The sequence below is a fragment of the Phytophthora ramorum genome (assembly GCF_020800215.1).
Source record: "Phytophthora ramorum isolate Pr-102 chromosome Unknown Phyram_PR-102_s0004, whole genome shotgun sequence".
In the NCBI taxonomy this organism is placed as follows: Eukaryota; Oomycota; class Peronosporomycetes; order Peronosporales; family Peronosporaceae; genus Phytophthora; species Phytophthora ramorum.
Window position 1 is genome coordinate 1,815,104 of NW_027150650.1, and position 20,734 is coordinate 1,835,837.

A 20,734-nucleotide genomic window follows, 5' to 3' on the forward strand; every position below is an offset into this window, starting at 1 on the left:
CTTTCTCATTAATGTGTATGGTATTGTACGCAGTATTATATGTTAGTGATATATTTGCCCCAAATGTGCGAAACCCTGCGGCGTGGTACAACTTTTTTAAACTAATGGTGTAGTGGAAGACGGAAAGGAAAACGAGCCGTCCTCACGATGGCCGTGCGATGTAGTAGCTCGTGTTCAGAAGTACGTAAAAGGCCATCCCACATTTTACTTAGAGGAACAGCCGGTGACATTTTGATTTTAATATAGGAAACACAGCACTGGCTGGGCTAACTTACTCGAGGCGGAACAACTTTTCTGCAGCAGCACGCCACGATGCAGGAGCAGCTAGTACACACACAAACGAAGCTAAAGAGCCATCGCACAGCGCAAACAGAGCAATGTTAGAGCGTTTGCAGAGGGCGATATCTTGGCGTCCTTCAAGGAATTCACCGCCACCGAAGTGATCGTTTAGGAGGTAAGGAAAAGCAATATAAAACACGCGTGAGCTTTTTTCGCATGTTGATGGTCTGATTTATTTACTGGTCGAGGTCGATCTATGGCATTAAATGGAGCGACAAAAAAATCTGCAATGCATAATGGAGCGATTCCACAGGCGTTTGGGACGCCTAAAAGTGAGCTTAAGACAGTGTCTCAAACTTTGGGAAATCGCGGACAACCACAGCAACTTTGAAAAGGACCGTCACTCTGATTCCCCCACACTCGAAGCTGGGAGTGGGAGCGCGGTGCTTCAACTCTCGCTCGCTTTAGCCGCATGTTGACGGTGGTACACGCCACGTTATGTGGCTACCCACTGAGGATGCGATATGCCTAGTGATGACCAGCACGGATGCAAACGACGTGCCGTACATGTGGCAGTCACTGCTGTCGACGTCCATCATCATCCACCCACTGAACGGCGTGACAAGGCGACCAAGAGGACATGGCGCCTGGTGAAAGGGCGCTGCCTCGTGACAAGGTTGGAGGATTGAGTATTCGCTGCTAGGATTGCGTGTGGATCACCTCTTCGAGCAGAGGAGCGGAGAGGCCCTCGAGCAAAGCTGGCAGCTTTAATTTGTGTTAGTTCTTATATTCCATCACTTTCATTGGAAGTCTCAGTCGCAGGTGCGATACAGCACGAAGGCATGGAGCAGAAGCCGAAGCACCAGCGGGACCTAGCTGCTTGGCTAGAGTTGACCTTCACCCACAGCAAAGCTATGGTACAGCTGGGAGGCATTCATATGTATAGTGGGGGGAATGATGCAGCCTAAGCATATCTTCATGCGCAGAGTCTAAGTTACTATCCTGTTCTACGCTCTCTGCAATCGCGCGCGAAGGTGGACAACTTGGGTCTTCAGAAAAGCGACCACGTGCACGATGAATAGTTTTCGTGCCAGATAATCTGTCAGCGCGGCTTTGTCGAAGAGTGGGGACTGATTGTTGCGCGCGCGCAAATGCGGAAGTGATTCACCTGAAATATTTCCAGAGTATTTAGGGGATGGATTTTATCAAAAAATATAAGTTGTGGTAGTCTGGTCGGTCCCAGATCGTTTAACGGAACCCCCCACCCCCCCCCCCCCCCCCCCCCCCCCCCCCCCCCCCCCCCCCCCCCCCCCCCCCCCCCCCCCCCCCCCCCCCCCGCCAGATTTTGAGTTTAGTCGAGGGTCCGGCGTGTTGCAATCAAGCCGAATACCAATACCGGCTTTGTGACGGGGCACACACAGCACCTTGCACAGAGGAAGTGCTAGAGAGCGTAAGCTCTCGGTGAACAACAAGTTCACGGTTCCCGGTCTAAGGGAACCGACTACGACTTAGACGGTAGGTTTAAAGATGAATATATTTTATAGGTGAGTCAAGCTTGATCCTTACAAACTCTAAGTCAACTATAGTAAAAGCTAAACAAGTGCCCAATGGTTGGCTCACCGCCAACCGGTACACGTACCATGGGCACAAAAGAGAGACATCCCGTCACTCTTTATGTAACATGGGTACACGTCGGTGTACCCCGTTACATCCTCCCCACTTATCTGAGAATCACACCTTATTCTCCAATCAGAAGGGAGAATTGGAACTCCCAAATTGGGAATTCCCGGGCGCAGCCACAGCACGGCTGGCGCGCCTCTCGACAGTCACGCAGTGACTTGTGTCCGTGGCGGACACCGCGAGGTGCTTCCTTGCCAAAGGACGATGTCGGCCGCGAAGCCGACGTCCTTAGCAACTCGTGTTGCAGCGCTAGCAAGCGCACAGTGCTTCGGCACGGGATGCTACTGCATCCAAACTTGCGGTGGTTCTCCTTAACCACCTGCAGTTCACTTGGGAGGAGCCGTGGGCCTCTCCTGACACTTCGTGTGTCTTGTGCCTCCCGTGTGGGTCGACACCATCCCGGGCATCACATAGCCCAAGAGTGGAGGGAGCTCGCAGCTCACCTGCCATGATAGCGGACCCGCATGGGTTACGCTAGTCATGGCTGAGCGCGTGAAGCATCGGCGCCGTACACGCGCTCAGGTCATTCGTTGACCAAAGCACTAAGCATCGTGCTTCGTCGTAGTGATACGACGGCTGCTATTAGCAGCCTGCTCATCACTAAGAGCATTTCGGGTAGAGCAGCAAGCTCCACCCCGCGTCTAGGTCGTCGTACCATAGACGCTTCGGTGTCGGACATCGACACCGAGGTACCCATCGGTACTTGAAGCATGGTGGAGAGTTACATGCACTCTCTACCACCTTCACTCTGGTGCTGGCGATTGCTTCGTGCATCGCCAAGACCAGGGCACGGTCGGAGTGTGTGCAAGCCTGCACGACACTCGGTCTTGTTCAAGACCACGATGGCGTACGGGCCTGTGAGCCCATACGTCAGTGGTTCGCCGTGTACTACGGCTACCACTAGAACATTGAGATGTTCCGAGTGCGTGCAAGCATGCACGGCACTCATCACCACATGTGACCGCGTCGGCGTACGGGGCTGTGCTCCCGTACGCCAGAGGTACGCCGCGTGTCCAATGTACCACGGCTGCCTCGAGTGCCGCAAGCGTGCAGCACTAATGCTGTACAGTTGTTGGCTCATCCCAACAACAGCTTCCGTGAGGAAGCTAGTCTCTCTAGTGACCTGGGAGGAGAGGTATTTCCGAACCCCTCCCCCTCTTACGATTGATCCCCCTCCGGGGTGACCGCGGCTGGAATTCATCCAGCCGGGAACAGTTAGAGTCTGTGCGACTTGACGTGGAAACGATATACCCACGTCGGGTGAAGCCACCATGGGCTCACCTGGTGTGTGGAACTATGTTACCCACACAGGAAGCGCAACCCGCGTCTTCCTCTTCAGTTAAGGTCTGGGCGACCGGGCGATATACATTGCGCCAGGCACGACGTCAACCATGTGACTCGTGCCGTGAATTGAAACACTGGGTTCTTCGGAACCCAAGCGCAGCTTGCGCTTTGGCATACAAGGGTCAGCAATGCTGACACCTCGGCCTTTGGTAGCAGCTGATAACCGGCTGCACCATCGAGCCGACCGTGTGTCTGAGGAGCATAGCTCCGAGTCGTTCATTGCGACTCCGGTCTGGTACGTGCGCAGACCCGACTTTCGGCGGCGACGGTGTCGTCGGCGGTCATCAGGACGTGGAACTAAGTTACCCACGTCTTGGTGGCGGTGCCAGGAGTCTTATCGACTCCGTGTGGAACTTGGTTACCCACACAGGAGGTGCTTATAGCAACCTCCAGCTGGCCACGATCTCGGCCGTGGACTTAAGCCACCGGTCCGGTAGTGCCACTCGGCACTACTGAAGTCGAAGCCCGTACGGCGCGACGACTTCTCGGCGATGGTCGCTGTGGTACAGCGCAGCCACACATGCCGGGCAAGATGCCCTGTCCATCGGCTAAGCCTTTGGCGGTCCGCGAGGGTTATCCGCGATGGACATGGTCTTGCGACCTGTTGACGTAGTTATGCGTAACTACGTCAACAGAACTCTTCCAGGACGTTCCTGTCCAGAACAGAAGAAGAGTTCAACTCTTCAGGAGAGGTCTCCGGTTACAGGAGTATCATCTCCCCAGCCTTCATGCTGACCTGGAAGTCGTGCAGCGACATTCCCTCGAGGTTCAGAAACTCTGACACCTCCGGCAGGGCGGTCAAATTTATGACCGCCGCCTTGACCTGACAGGTCTCGCCGTCGAAGATGTGATAGCATCTTCGGCCGGCCGTGCCTAAGGAGCGTTGATTACTCCGAGTCGCTCGTGGCGACTCCAGTCTGTTTCAACAGACTCGGCTTACGGCGGCGACGACGTCGTCAATGCCTACCCGGCGTGGTTCTTCGTTACCCACGGCCGGTGGTGACTCAAGGGCAGAGTCGGGAATCTCATCGACTCCGTGTGGAACATTGTTACCCACACAGGAGGTGCTCTCGGCAACCTCAGCCCTGGCCACGGTCTCGACCGTCTTGGCCTCACGTGGACTTGTTCTACTGGGGAGCTGACATCCCCTGGCGCTGATACAGTCGAGGCCTGTATGGCGCCACGATCAGGAGCGGTGGGTGCTGCTGGCGTTGCAGCTCCCTTCGCTGGACTATTAGTCCTGTCCACCGGCATTGCCTGTGGCGGTCCATTGCCCGCAGTGGACGGTGTCTCAACACCTGTTGCAGCTGCAACTACTCCGACGACTTCCGTACGTCGGCGGACGCCATTGCGTCCTGGTAATCCTTTCGGATACCGCGTGTTCTGGCAGAGGTGGGATCATGACTCACCAACGCTCTGCCAGAAGCTGGGTGCCGGTTAGCCTAGATGGCTTTCCGACACCAATTGCTTCAGGGTGCGTGCGTTCATGGCACGGCGCACCCAAGCGGACGCCGTACGTGTCCACGACCACGTACGGGTCGCAGCTGTTCAGGTATGTGAACCTGACAGCAAGGTCTATGCAGACCATTGCCGATGCTCTCTCACAGAGAGTTGGCAATCGCTCCGGTGGCGTACGAAAACATTCGATTCCCCTGGAACTAAACGTTCCTAGGGATATTAACATCCCCGTACACTCACGTGTACTAACGGCAACCAGCGTTGCCATCACCGATTCGAGACATAATGTCTCTCGTAGGCTAAGCCTCCATGGTGTGCGCCACCCGCACACCCGTCACGGAGACTCAACTCTCCCCCTCTGGGGAATCCACCATTACTGGTGGCCGGAGTTCCCTCGGCACCTGGTCGCGGCTTGCGCCAGCGACCGTTAGGCCCTCGGGGTTTGAGGGATGGGTTCTTCCCCACCCCAGTCGAAGGACACACACGTTGGTAGTGTCCTAGTCCGCCGCATTTATAGCAGCGGACCGAGCCAAGCTCAGCAGAGCTTAAGTCCATAGGCTCTGGCTCGTTGTTCGCAACGACAAGTTGCGCAACAACCGGAGTACCAGCCTGCTTATGGCTGTACTCCTCCTGGAGGGCGATCTTAATCGCCTCCTCCATAGTGGATGCATGCACGCGGAATAACTGCGTGCGTGCGGGACCGACCTTCAGGCCGTCCATGAAGACCGTCGTCTTGACGTCTACGGGCAGGGGGTTCCCACCAACGATGATGCCAACGTGCGCATCTCTTGTACGTACTCGTACAGCTCGCGCTTCCCTTGCTTACAGGCGAGGAAGCGTGAGCGCTGGCGGAACGCATCGTTCGCCGGGAGAAACGCAGCGCGAAGCCGCTCGCACAACTGTTCCCAGGATGCAAAGCATCCAGGAGACGTCGTCTCCAGCGTGTACGCCCAATTCTTGGCACGACCGCTTAGGTTGGACAACGCGAACGCAACGCGAAGTCCCTGATCCGAGATGAGACCCGCCCTCATGGCGATCTCAACTTCTCGGATCCAGAAGTGAAGGTTTTCACCTTCCTTCCCTTCGAACGCAGGTACAGCCAGCCGCAAAGGCTTCGGCTGGACCGGCTTCGGCTCGGCCACAGAGGCCTGCAGGTTTCCCTGCACGTGAGCAATGAGCTCACGCTCATACGTGTCGAACGCGTTCACGCGTTCGACTTGCTCGGCTGGCGTCACCGACGCCAAGCCTCGGAGGACATCCCTCCCAAAGATGCCTCCCATCTTTCGAACGGACTCGAACTGCGAGTCGTTCAAGTGAGGAAACTCACTTCGTTCCATAGTGGTTCAGTCTTTGAGACCACAGAGGATTCAGGTAGTCCAATCCTACCCGCGTAGGCGTGGATTGACTACAAGTGCTACCAAGTGTGACGGGGCACACACAGCACCTTGCACAGAGGAAGTGCTAGAGAGCGTAAGCTCTCGGTGAACAACAAGTTCACGGTTCCCGGTCTAAGGGAACCGACTACGACTTAGACGGTAGGTTTAAAGACTGATATTTTATAGGTGAGTCAAGCTTGATCCTTACAAACTCTAAGTCAACTATAGTAAAAGCTAAACAAGTGCCCAATGGTTGGCTCACCGCCAACCGGTACCACGTACCATGGGCACAAAAGAGAGACATCCCGTCACTCTTTATGTAACATGGGTACACGTCGGTGTACCCCGTTACAGGCTTTGTACAATTAAAGACCTTCGATCATACCAGTAAGGTCTTTCGGGTATACATTGCTGGATGCAGAGACATCGGCTAGCCTGGGCTAGATAAGATGGCGAGGAAAGCGTAGTTTCCCGATGCAGTGTGTATAAAGATAGAATCCACGGGAGTTGGTGAGCGCACCCAACCGGTGCTCACTTTCGATCTCTCCTCCCGCAGCGAAAACCTCCAAGGCCTTCTCCCTTCTCGGACATTCCAACAGCAGCGGTATGTCGCAAACTATTTCTACCTTCGTCCTGGCGTTCGGTGTCGTTGGTTTCGCCTACGGCAAAGTGGAAGGCACTGTCGCTCGAGGTGGCAAGGTGAAGGTGAAGCTGGTCTCAAGCGGACACTGGTTTGAGGAGCAGGGGCCGACTGTCGAGTTGACTAGTGATGAGGTCACACCGAGAACTGTCACCGTTGAAGAAGCACTCAATAGTGCTGGAACTTTCGTGGGGGGCGTTATTTGCACCTCTCGGGTCAGGCCGGGAGGTGCTCGGGTCTGGGACTATGGTCTGGTCACTGGGTACCCAAGAAATGCGAGGTCTACTGGATATGAATTTCGGAGGGCTGAGGCAACTATTATGTACACGCCAGACTCGACTCAGGACGTCGCCGTCGAAATCTACGCCTTGCAGCCTTGTGCGGGGCTGAGCACAAGTGAGGCGAGGCGGGTGAACGCCTTTATCGTCCAGGGTGTATAGCGCACGCGCGCCAGAAGACTCGGCCGATCAGGAAGCTTAAACTTCGCCTTTCGGAAAGCCCAATGGGGTCAGACTACCTCCAAAAGTACGGGACTTCCGGAAGTAGCTTGGCGTGTGACCTTGTGTAATCCCTATAGGTGTCGTTTGTCTTCGGAAGACCGGACTCCACCTGATGAGTTGTTCCTACACAATCAAAATGAATACAAGAATACAGAGTGCGTACGTTCACTTCCCGACGCAATTAGTACAGCTGGGGTTAGACCACTAGCAAAGCCTTCCCAGATGACCAAATAATACAGAGAGTTATACACAATATACAGCTGCTACTTATTCTTTTGGACCCTTGAGCAGTGGGTCCGTACACCAGTCTACTTGTGTTTCACCTGGAAGACTGGTCACTTCCAGATGCACCCTTGTTGCGCACCACTTCCAGTAAGGAGGATTTATAACTCCTTCCAGAAGATAACTTTCAGATATATCCAAAAGGAAAACCACTTCCGGATCACTCAATATACAGTCCTATCACACAGCAGTCTATTCGATCAAATTCCGGGGGGTGACTACTAACAACCTCCTGAAACGGCAATTACTATGAAATGGGGGGTCTAGAGGACACACTCCCAACTGAAATATGAAATAGGACAGATCACGTACGAATGCGCGTCACTCGGTCACCGCCTAATTTGGTCTTGAGCCTTTCGGAGAGTTCCACGGCGGTCTTCGCGATCACGACGCGTCCAAACGCAGGCTGGGTGAACCCGGGTCCCCGGAAATACACGGCGGCTTGTCCGGCGTTATCCCAGCGTGCTTCCAGGCCAACTGATAAGGGCCCTGGAAAACACTTGCGCCCTTGGTGGCAAAACGAACTCTCTGTTATTTTTAGTCTCTGCTAGAAGTCTTCTGTAAAGGTCTCTGCTGGAAGTCTTCCACATGCACATTTGTCTTGGTTTCACTATAGGGTTCCTTTGGCGTAATCAGCATCCGGGAGGCTGACACATCCTGGTCGCAAGCCGGCTCTTCGTGCATAACATATCCGGCTGGTCGTCTTGGTCGGTCGCTAATATCTTGGGCTTTGTATACTGGAAAATGGAAAGGTCTTGGTGGGTACAAATCAGGGGCGTCTGGTCAGCCTCCGCACCCACAACGTCTGGGTCATCTGCGAGTCACATCAGGAAGGAACTTTCGGAAGGCACACGTGACTTCCGGAAGTAACTCGACATTGGGAGGACTTCTGGAAGTCACTTGGTCTCAGTATGCTGTGGGAACTTGTACCAGTTCTCCGTTCGTCCTCGTTCTTCCCTGTCGCGCGCACTTCTGGACCAATCATCACCGCGAGTGCTTCCATGGGAAATGGGAAACGACGCTCGGACATTTTACGTCCAGTCGCCACGTGTCAACCGTCCCTCTCGTCATAAGCTTTCATAGAGGAATTTGCTTTCCCCCCGAGCTGACAGGTTGTGATGAGATCACACGTGCCCAAATTGACCAGGGTATCCGGTCGGAAATCACATCCGGACGGCGGATTGGTCCTTCAACTGGCGGAGGTCGCTTCCTTTCTTCGCCCTGTCCCGGATCGTCCAATCACATCACTTCTTGGCGGTCGGAAATCAACGACGTCGAAGCGCGATCAAATCGCAATCTCCCGCCTGGTGAGCAACAGCATGGCTCCCACTGGCACTTCAGGTCCTCCTGCAAGCTCCGCGCGGACGCCTTCGGCGTCTCCTGGCGACGGCAGCCCCAGTGGGGGTGATGTCGCTGGCGAGTCTCCAAGCGTCCCTTCCCCAACTCCGCCGCCCGTCGATGACGAGGAGGAAGAGGTGGAAGAGGAACTTCCGGAAGAAGAGGAAGCTCCCGATGACGCGGCGGATGAGTCGGTGGATGCACCTTCGGGACGATCGTCGGCTCAGACCCCCTCTCGGTTACTGCTTTTGGATCGAGCACTTGCTCTCCAAGGCGAGAGCGCACTTCCTTCCGGACGCGACATCCCGCACGATCGTCAGTTGCCAGCTCCGGCGCGTTATGAAGTCCCTCCGGAGCACACTTCCGGTAGACAGGTCCGTCTCGTTGGATTTCCGGCGACTGAAAGCCACAACGATGGGAAAACGTTCACCCAGAACGGCTACGGCGGTCTGGAGGCGCTAATGCAGATGAATGAGTTGACCATCGGTTCTCTGGCGCAGTTGTATGATTTCTTCGACGAAAATGTGGACATTCACGATTACGTCTTGACGCCCCGCAAGAAACCACTTTCGGAAGATGACATGGAGCATCAGTTGGGTCACGTTGGTCTGAAGCGCGAGATCGCGAGCATTCTGACCGAATTTGGTCCGGAAAATTTGGCTCAGCGGGTCTTTGGGACAGTGGACGTCCTTCAGAAGGTGATGGCTCGTTATCGTCGGGTGCGAGAGCAGGTGGACGATTCCAGTTCTGCTGTCCACGACGCCGTCGAAGCTCGTGATGAACTTCTGGTGGTAAAGCAGGACTACCAGTTCCAGACGGACTATTGGAGTCGGAAGGTGGCCGAGGTTCTGGCGGAAAAGGACGAGGTCGTCCGAAGTTCCCGTGAAGACATCATCCAGCTCCTGAAAGAGCATGCTGATGACAAGCGTCACCTCAAGGAACAAGTGGCCACGCTCACCCGACGTCTGGACGACTCGGAAGCGCATCGCAAGATGCTGAGCGACCGTCTTCAACAGACGCGTCTGGAAGTGGCCGATGTGATGAACTTCTTAAGTGACCACTCGCAGCTCTACTTGAACTGGCCTCGCCTCCGAGATCTCTTGGTTCACTTCCGGAACGGCACGCGTGTTCCATCTGGGTGGAACACCATGATCACGGTCGTTGCAAATGACGACCCGAACTTCGCACCGACGTCTTACACTCGGATGAACCGTCCTCACGGCGACGATGACGGAGAGTTCAAGGACAGTGGTCCTCCTTCAGACGCTCTGACCGTCGACCTGACGCAAGACTCATCTTCAGGTGTGCCTGGTGGCAGTTCACCCAAGCGCAAGCGGTCTTCTGGAGGCAAGTCACGTGGTTCGTCCCGCAAGGTTCCAGACGCCATCCAAGATTTCCCGTCCGAATGGGACCGGACCTCCGATGAGCAGTGTCTTCAGGACACCAGCAACATCTCGTCGGAGCAAGATGCCCACAAGATGTTGGCTGACTTCCCGGTGGTCTGGGACCAACTTCGTTTGGACGTCCAGATGTTAATGCGGTCTGGCGTCGGGTACTCGGGAGCGGTTGAGTTGCTCGACCAAGATCAGGTCCTCCACACCAAGTTCCCGCTCGACCCGCTTCTGGAAATGCGTCCGGATGATGTTCTGGAACAAGCTGGACGAGACACCGTGGACCAAGCACGTCCCGAGACGTTACTTCCGGGCGGCTCGTGCGAAGCTGGACGACCTTCTGGAAGATGATGTCAGCCTCCAGTCTGGGACGCTCTGATGTCGCTGGACCAGGAAGAGGACGACCTCATCCCGGAGGTCTTCGAGCCGGAGGTCGATGACAAGACCAAGGATGGTGACTTCGTCCCGGGTGAGGAATTTGAGCTTCCTGAAGATGAAGTCATCCCGGTCGACGAGTCTCCTCCCAAGCGTACCCGTCAGAAGTCCAAGCGTCGTCGCACAAGTTCGTCGACATCTGGATCTACTCCTTCCAAGAAGCTCAAGCGTTCCAAGCGTCGGAATGACCTGTCCGCTACTGACTTGGCCCGGAAGGATTTCGAGTCTCTGACGTCCTTGGAGAAGACGATCATCGAGACGCCTGGTCCGAGCATCACTTCTTGGATGCACTTGGGCATCCGGGTGAAAAGAGGTGATCCGACCACGCTCTCTGCCCTCCAGACGCCGGGCTTTCCAGACTACGCTCCGAACCGGTTGACTTGGACCTCCTGAAAGAGCGTTGCGACGGGCAAGAACTGGGTGCCTTTCTGAACACCATGCCTTGGCGCAAGATGTTCGATGAACGTCCGCGTGAATTGTACTTCCACAAGCGCGAAGATCTGGATGACGAAGTGCTAAATGCTCTTGACGACTGGATGGACTTCGTGTGTGGAAACTTCCGGGCGATCTGGGACATCCTGCATTGGCTCACGCTGGATCGCTCTTCAGATGCACCGCCGGGTATTCTCAAGATTCAGACCAAGCGCGCTCGTCGTCATGAAGGTTTCCGAAAGAAGGCCTTGGCACTCCAGAAGAAGTTGTCCACCAAGTTGCCGTCTACCATCTGGAACGAGCCTGGTGTTTGGAAGTTCCCGAACAAGATTTGCCACTGGATCCTGATGGACAAGCAGCACTTCAAACCAGGGACTTCCGAATGTTACTCGTTGCAGGAGCAGATGGAACTTCTGGACCGCCGTGAGCCTGCTCGCGCGCAATGGAGCTTCTGTTCCACGGATGCAGAGCGCATCGCCCACCTCCCGGAAAACGTTCGTCGCGGTCTGATTCCTGCTGATGAGCGGGATCCAGTCACTGACATCTTCTCTTAGTCTTCCATTGGCAATCCATCCGGACGTCGTCACACATCTGCACGTTTTTCTCTTCCAGTAGTCTCAAAGTTAATCGTCCGAAATATACTCACTTGACTTTCCAAATGTTCCCAATCACAACTTCCCATAGTATCCACTTCTCGAAATTCGCCACTTACAATACACACTCGATACTCACTCCAATTTCACAGCAATATAATCACACATTTCCAAAAGTCCGTTCGTCTGATCCATCCAAAAGGATGATATCTCGAAGGCCTAAACTCTTGGATGGTCATCACCTGCTTGCATAGTTTGGAAGCGAGCTCTCGCACGTGCACCTTGGTTGAATTCATAGAGTAAGGCACCACAGCTCAGTTGTGTCACTGGTAACCACTCGGGTTCATCATAGCCTTTCCACTTGATGAGGTACTCTCGGCGCCGCCTGGAAGTACGAGTACGTTTGGACCAACGTAAGTCCAAAATCTTTTCAACTTCATACTCGTCCCTTCCAGCATCCGGTTCCCAACTGTCTTCTGGAAGTAGTGCAGCATCAAAGTCGTCATCTTCGTTCACGTTCAACTCCATATTCGGGCGTTTTGGAAATAGAGCCCGGGGCTTCAAACGACTGATGTGCACCCAAGGGTTGACACGATATCCGGTGTCCTCGATCTTGAGCTTCACCCTGAAGTCATCATGCACTTCCTCAATTCGGAAGGGGCCATGCCACATGTGGGCCAACTTTCTGCTCAGTCCAGGTTGGACCTTCGGGATGTACAACCACACCAGGTCACCCACTTCGAACCCGGACTTCAGTCTGTCGGAAAGTTCTTTCCACTTCTGCGTTTGCGCATCCGAACGGTGACGCTTAGCTTTCTTCTGTAGGTCTTCTGCACATGCTTTCGCATAGCTGTAGTCCCGTTGAAGCTTTCGTCGCCACTCATAGGCGGTCCTCTCCTGAAGACTTGATGGCTTCGGACCCAACATTGCAGATAACGTCCCTTGGGCATCCCATCCGTGAACCAGATAAATGGCGTGTCCAGGCGAGTTGCGTCGAATGACGTATTCAGAGCGAACATGAGTCTTTCTGAATGATCGTCCCAATCGCTCTGATCCGCTTCCGAAATGTACGCTCGGATGCTCCTGACCACCGTCTGGACGGACCGCTCCTGTTGGCCATTTGCTGGGGACGATATGCCAGTGTGGCGCGCTGTCGACTTCCTAAAAGTTCTCGGAAGCGGGTGAGCACCTCGCGCATAAACCTTGGGTCTTGATCGTGACGCAACATCGAACTTGCTCCAAACCTTCGGAAGACGCACTCTTCATAAGCTTCCGCTACGTCCTGAGCTGTCGTCGAACTCATGGGTTTGCACATGACGAATCCGGAAAACGCATCTTGGAACAAAAGCAAAAAGGTGTTCCCACGCTCGGACTTCGGCATGTGCGTCACAAAGTCCATCGATACAACTTCGAAAGGTCTTCTAGGTTCGATGTTTCCAGGCGACGGACCAGCATTCGGAGGTCGTCCCTTGCCGCTGGCACAATCAACACATTCCTTCACATAGCGTTCCACATCCGCATACATCCCAGGCCAATAGAATTCCGAACGCAATTTCTCGTGCGTCCGAGTGATGCCTTGATGGCCGCCCTGATAATCTTCGTGCGCATAGTGCAGCATATCTGGACGGAGTGACTTCGGGACGACCAGCCTTGGCTCATCCACAAAGTCCCTCGGGCGGTCTCGGGTAGATCGTGCAAGTCGGTACAGCACATCGCGAGTGTCGAGCGCAAACAAGTCAGCAACTTGGCAATCTTTCGGAGGCGTCTGGGTGATAATCTGTCAACTTCACCCTTCAGGAAATCTTGATCTCTGACAAGTACTCGTCTTCTTCCTGATGAACTTTGATGCGGCGCCATCTTTCCGCTTGGAATTCCAGAGGTCCCATTGGTGGTCCATCCAGAGATTCGGTGGTTTGAAGGCCTGACCTCGTCATGACTGCCATCACTCTGGCGGCTGCCGACAACGGGGCAGAATCAGCATCAGGAAGCACCGTTCCTACCTGAGCGTCCCTCGCATCCGAGCTTCCGGGTCCCACTGGACTGGAACTGTCATCGCCATCTGGAGTGTCAGTCTTCGTGACCTTTTCGGGTATTTTAGACACTACTTCCAGGTGTCGGAGCTCATGTTCATCTTGGACTTCCCATGACTCACCCAGTAGCAACGTCTTGGAAGTCAAGTAATCGGCGGCTTGATTGTACTCCCTTTTGAGGTGTGCCAGCCTTACCGTCCGGAACTTGGCCTTCAGAACATTAGCCTCCGCGAGATGCTTTTGCAGGTGAGGCTGATTGCAATTGATTAACCCTTGCACTTGCTCAATAACAATTCGGGAGTCACCGACCACGAATAGATCTTCGACATGATGTTCGAAAGCCATCGTCATACCTTTCAGAAGTCCGTAGTACTCAGCGTCATTCACAGTAACATCTTTTAGAATATAACCATGTGCTTCTAGAACGGTCCAACCGGGCACCTTCCAAAGGATGCACCCGCAGCTTCCTTGACGAGTCGATGTCTTGGCAGATCCATCGAAGCTAAGGACGATTCCATCGTAATCTGCATCCAACATCTCAACACTCACCACAGGCGGCTGCCGGATCTCACCTTTCGCTGGAATCAATGATTCAGCAACTTGGTCTAAGTGTTCACGCGGAGTGATCCCAGCGCCCATGATAGCAGCCAGACCATCCTCGTCCCGTTGAACCTTCCGGATTTCCATGTTCCACCCGGATAACGCGAGTCCCCATGGGACGCATCTTCCGTCGGCGGATTTGGAAGTGATGACCCACTTCAGAACGGAGTATCTCGTATAGACGATCAGTGGACAATGTTCAACAATCGTCCGGAACACCTGAAGCACCCTCATGATAGCGATCACCTCTTTCTCGGCGACATGATACCTCACTTCGGAGTCGTTCAGGACGCGGCCGGTATACCTGACCGGGTGTATCTTCCCATCATATTCCTGCCCGAGGACTGCACATGCGGCCCACTGATTGGCATGCGGGATGATGACGAACGGTCGGGAGCGATCCGGATGGCGTAGCAACGGAGTTGAGACAATCTTCCGCTTCAGGATTCCAAAGGCCTCCTTAGCTCTTGACAGATTACGTCCTGAGCGCACTTGGTCATCCGAGAGTTCATACAGCACCGCAGCTACCACTGGAAAGTCCTCAATAAACTTGTGATAATAATTGAGACTTCCGAGGAACGATTGTACCCCTTTCAGTGTGCTTGGGAACGGCAAGTCCTGAACGCCTTTCGCAATCTTAGGTGTCGCTCGGATGCCTTCAGCACTGATCTCGTGCGACAGATACGGGATCGACTTCTTTCCGAACTCACTTTTAGGGAGGCTCACGGAAATATTCCAGTACCTCAACCTGAAAAGGAGTGCGTTCAGATCATCACAAAGTTGGTCCCAGGTTTCAGCTCCATGTGCAATGTCGTCGATATAGGAACTACGTCCCAAGACAGGGCCCATCTGAGATGGCGCAGGGATATTCCTTTTGAACACCGTCATGTACTCAGTCAGCGTCGGGACTTCAGGATTAGTATCCACATCCAGAAGATTGGCTGCCGGAGGGGGCAACTTCAGGAAATCCAAGACGTCTTGGTCGACTTCAGCTTCTTCCTCTGGAGGCAGCCGGACGAATCCCCACAGGCAGTTATTAATTACTGCCTGATACACCAAAGGCGCGTTTTTGAGTCCAAACGGCATTCGCACCCATTGGAAGTGTCCAAACGGACACACAAAAGCTGAAATCAACTTGGCACGCTCTGACATTCGAACCGCCCAGAATCCACTAGCCATATCCAAGCTCATGAACCACATTGCGTTCTCAAATCCGATCAGTAAGTCGTCAATCAGTGGTAACGGGTAGTTCGAAAGTTCGATAAAACCATTGACGATCCGGTAATCAATACACATCCGGATGTCTACACCGTTTTTCTTCAGGACAATCACGATCGGAGAGGACCATGGTGATTCGGAAGGTTCGATCAATCCAGTTTCCAAGAGTCTCTTGAGTAACTCATAAACCTTGATAGCCAAATGAGGTGCGATGGATCGGGCGCGTTGTGCGACCGGCTTGGCCGTCCCAACGTCCAAATCACAAATCACTCCTCTTGCCGGAGCAGGAGCGGCATTTCCATCACCCAGAAAAATAGAGCGGTGGTACTTCAGGATGGACCGAAGCTTCTGCTCTTCCAGAGGTGATGTCGTTTCCGAATCTCCCACATCAGCCGCATCAATATCACATGTCGGGCTCAACTCTTGGAGTTCCGGAAGCATCGCCAGCTGATCACGCAATTGGGCTAACAAGTCACTTCCTTCATGGATGTACACAGCGGGTTCCAAATCCAGCTCTTCTGCGTTCAGACGCATGCACCTCTCATACTCAATTTCCAACTTTTGGATTGGGGTACAGAGCATGGCTTGGGTTTGCGGATCCCGGAGTTCGTCCAATCCTGACAAGTCATCCAGACAATCGTTCACATCGTTAGCACCTTCATCCGGAAACTCTTCATTCAGACTAATCGAATCAAAGAATTCATCTCCGTCCGAATCCACGTCGTCCGTCAGAAGTTCTGCGCCTTCCAAACGTTCTTCAACCCTTGGTATGACCTCCGACTCCCTTGGATGACATCCGTCGGCAGTATCTTCCGGACGTGGCACTTCCTCAACCTCAGGGTCCTTTTTCAGCTTCACCGTGTCTTCTGCGATGACTTCATCTGGAAGAGTCTCCTCCACTTTCGGACGTAAGACACGAGGCAGATCCTGAAGTTGCACCATGTGAACTTGGTCGCTTCCAGGAAGCGGTCGAACCAATAGCTTAGCCGGCCATGAGTATTCGGACTTCTGGACGCAAGGAGGTTCGGCGTCCCTCATCATCTGCTCAAATCGTTCAGAACGTAAACGCATCTGATTGGATTCGGTATTCTCATAGATGAGAGTCTGCCACTCCTGATACCTTCGGAGACCCGGGCGGACAAAACGTCCCGCCCTCGGGAAGAAGCCAAACTCGATGATCCGAGCAATCGGCGTCCGAGTGTCAATGCTAAGACACCTTCCGGAAATGTTCACCACTTTGATGGCCACAGCCCACGATCTAGCAGCATAGATGATCTGGGTTACCCATCGGTCTCCCCGACCAGCCCATACTACATCACGTTGTGGATTGCTCTGTCCGTAATGTATCCGGACGATAGCATGTTCACCTGGACGCAGGAAAAGCTCTTCACGCGGTCTCACCGGAAGGTCCAAACCTCTGTGGTAATGATCCGCACCACGTCCTGATAGCAACACAGTTTCTTCATCCGGAAGTTGCACCAATCCTTCTCGTGCGCACAGTCGCACTCCAGCGGAATACATGAAATTCATTCCAAGCAACACGTCGACACCTTCACCAATGTTCGCGACCCAAAGTTCCAAGACATACACAATTCTCGGACCCAAAGTGATTTTCACTTCAGCACTCGCGGTGATGATGGTCGGAATGCCACCCAGTCCAGATACCCGGAGCTGTTTGCAGAAGCTTAACTTGAGTTTGAGTCTACGCGCAAGATCCAAACTCACCATGCTTACTGACGCTCCAGAATCCAAAAGGATGTCTGTCCGACAATTGTTCACCGCTCCGTGAACCATCGCAATCCGTTTCGTGTCATCCGAACAGTGATCTTCCCACCAGCCATATCGTTCGCCTGGTCCCAGTCGGAATTCAACAGGTACTTCCGGATCTTGTACTTCCGGCCGTACACCTTCCGACAGAACTCGTTCAGGACGAAGTTCATCTGAAAGAGGGTCACCACTTTCCGGAGTCACGGTCATGCATTGATGTTTATCCTGTTTTTGGCGTCTCAACTCCGGACCAACATACACTAGAAGACACATATCGGGGGGTTTCTTCAGCCCGTCGCGTTCTGGATCCCCATCCAGCGGGCTTACTAGTTTAACGGCTGTTCCCCTGGATCCACTTTTCCTTCCAGAAGTTGCTTCCGGATAGGAGACGGCAGATCCTTCAGTGCTCCTTGACGTGCAAGATTCTTGATCGCTTGAAAAGCCTTCCATTCTTCACACTTGCCTTCGTGAAACTGGTTACAAATCGCACACGGATGAGTCCTGCAGAGGTGTGTCGGATGTCCCATCCGATGGCATCGATCACATTCGATGTCCGACCAACAATTCTCCGTCAGATGTCCAAACTCCTTGCACTTGTCACAGAACTTGGACGCGTTCGGACTTCCAAAACGTTGCTGCCGGCGATCCGAACGGAAATCAGAAGTCGGTGACCGCCATCCAGGATTCTCCATCGCACGAAATACTGCTTCGGAAAGGTTATCCATGCTCGAACCGGACACGTTCGTGGCATCTGCAGTTGGAGTAGGCAGCACACTCGGAACATGTTCTCGACTTGGCACTTCTTCCACATCTTCCAAAAAATGGACTTGTCTGCCGTGTTCGCCATCCCGGTTATCGTCATCGTGAAGGACATAGGCCCTTCCAGAACGTTTCGGTCGGAATCGATCACGAGGGACATTGTCCGCTCGGAAGTCTCTCTTCGGAGGTGGAGTATCGTAGTCGTCGTCTTGATTCATTTCTTCATGCTGTTTCAGGACATACTCCAGGTCCTTCAGACGACGCAGACGTTGTCCTTGCAAAGTCGTTCGGAGGCGAGAGTCCAGAAGCTTTTTCGTGAACACTTTCAGAGGACGCTCACGTTGCTTACTCGATGCGTCGAACTCGATCCCCGCTTTGTCGGCCACCTTGTTCAGGCGGTAGTAAAATTCCAGCGGAGTTTCTGCCTTCTTTTGGATCATCGTGTAATAACGTTCTGAATCCGAGGTCTTGGCCTTGCAATACATATCTCGGAACTCCTTCAGGAACTTCTTCCATTTCCGGCGCACGTTGGGATTCAAGTTCGAACGCCAGTTCCGAACGGCAGCAGGTAACTTCAGCTTCATCTCATAGATCTTGACCTTATCCGACCAACCACCTTGAACGGCAAAACTCTGGAATCGTTCCAACCACCGGATATGGGTAGCTAGTGACGCCTTCTCATTGAAATCTTCCAACGTGCTGGCATTCACATACGGTCTGAACGTGAACAGAGATCCGCCTGGACCTGGTGTCGTATGGACATTCGGAACGACATCTTCGAAAGAGCTGCTATTTGAACTGTCCGAGTCCGAGTCACTCTTACTGGAGTCAGAACTTGGGTCAGAATCCGAAGGATCACTTGACTTTCCAGATGACTTCTTCGTCCTCTTTCCTTTTCCAGATGTCGAACTTTTCTTGGACGAACCAGATTTTTCGGACATGTGCCGTTTGACGGACTTTCCAGGTGCAGTTGACTTGGTTCCAGAGGACAACTCGGCCTTTCCAATTGCAGACGTTTTACTTCCAGACATGGGTTCCGCTTTCACGTTCACAACCGGCTCAGAAATCTTCACGGCTTTTCCCATCGGGTTCTTCGAAACTCTGTCACCAGCAAATGCCTGCAACGTAGCTTGCAACTGTGCCGCGAAGATCTCGTCAGAGCTTCTCACATCCGGCTTTTGATGTATCGTGTCAGCGGCAGTTCCGGAAACACTATTGCGATCTGAATGGGCGGCTGTACGACCGGAATCCGGGCGTACCATCGGAGCCGAACCAACTTCTTGAGCCGAAGCACTTCCAGAAGGCTGCTGGGCAGATGCCGTTCGGAGTTCCCGCACTTGCCCTGCTAGAAACTTCTGCAGGTTCTTCGCAGTTTCTCGCTCTTGCTCCCGGTCAACCCGTAGAGCTTGGAGTTCCTGCTGGAGCGTGGCAACCATGGCTGCAGTCCTCTGTGCTTCATCCGTCTGATATGCTTCCGCTTGAGTCTGATATTGCGTAAACCGTGCTTCCGCACGTTCGCGTTCCAGACGTACTGCTTCCAAATGTACCGCATCTGGATCATCTTCGGCGTCGTGACTTCGACGAACTTCCACCGGAGGTTGAACCGGTTCCTGTTTCGGAATGACGTCCCTGAACTTCTGTTCGACAATGTGATCCAACTTGGCTTCCAGACCGGCAGACATCTTCTCGTAGAGAGACCCCTGCTGAAGTTCCATTCGCGCCATCGCTTCCTGAACTTGGTTCATTGTGTTAAGCGCGACTTGTGTAGATCCGGAGGTTACCGACTGACGTGATCTTCCGGAATGACTCGAACGAGAGGATCTTTCCGAGGGTGACCGACGTTTGGATCGTGTCGAATGTCTGCTGTTGGAACGTCCACGCCGACGACGGGCATCTGCATCAGAGTCTTCTGACGACGACTCGTCTCGGTATCGGGAGGTCCTTCGAGAGGAAACCTTGGACTTCTGCCTTCGAGAACCCTTTGCTTTGTCTTTTGACATGACGATGTCTTCCTGAATCACTGGTACTGGGTTCCGTGGAATCACTTCGTGAGTGACGTACATACCTACACCAGTCTCCGCCGCAACGGCTCCTCCCAGACTCTGAGCTGTCATTGCCCGTGGTTCAAACACTGAGAACGGCATATGTACTCCTGCACCTTGGCCAACACTCCATCCAGAAGATCCAGACGAACTATCTCTGGAAGTCCGTGAACTGGATGTAGCACTAGCCATCGACTCGCTTGACCCTCCGGAAGTTTCAAACATACTCGGCGTAGAATCTGAGCCAATTCGTTCGGATACATTCTGGGCAGAGGACAAACTGCTTCTGGAGGACAATACTTCCAGGTTCTGGACAACCGAAGATGGCACCGACTGGAGCGATGACGGCGACGGGATCGATGAAGGAGGCGGTCGGGCAGCCACACGTTGAACACGTTTAGACGCAGCTTCTTCGTCCGCAACCCCTCGTGGACTTCGCACCTTCCGGAAACCGGCAGCTTTCAAATGCCACACATACTCCGATCCCAACAGATTGATCTCGTGATCCGTCGCGACTACTATTCCAGGCGGAAAATGAGCGGCAACTTCAAGACGCAGTCGATCAGCATC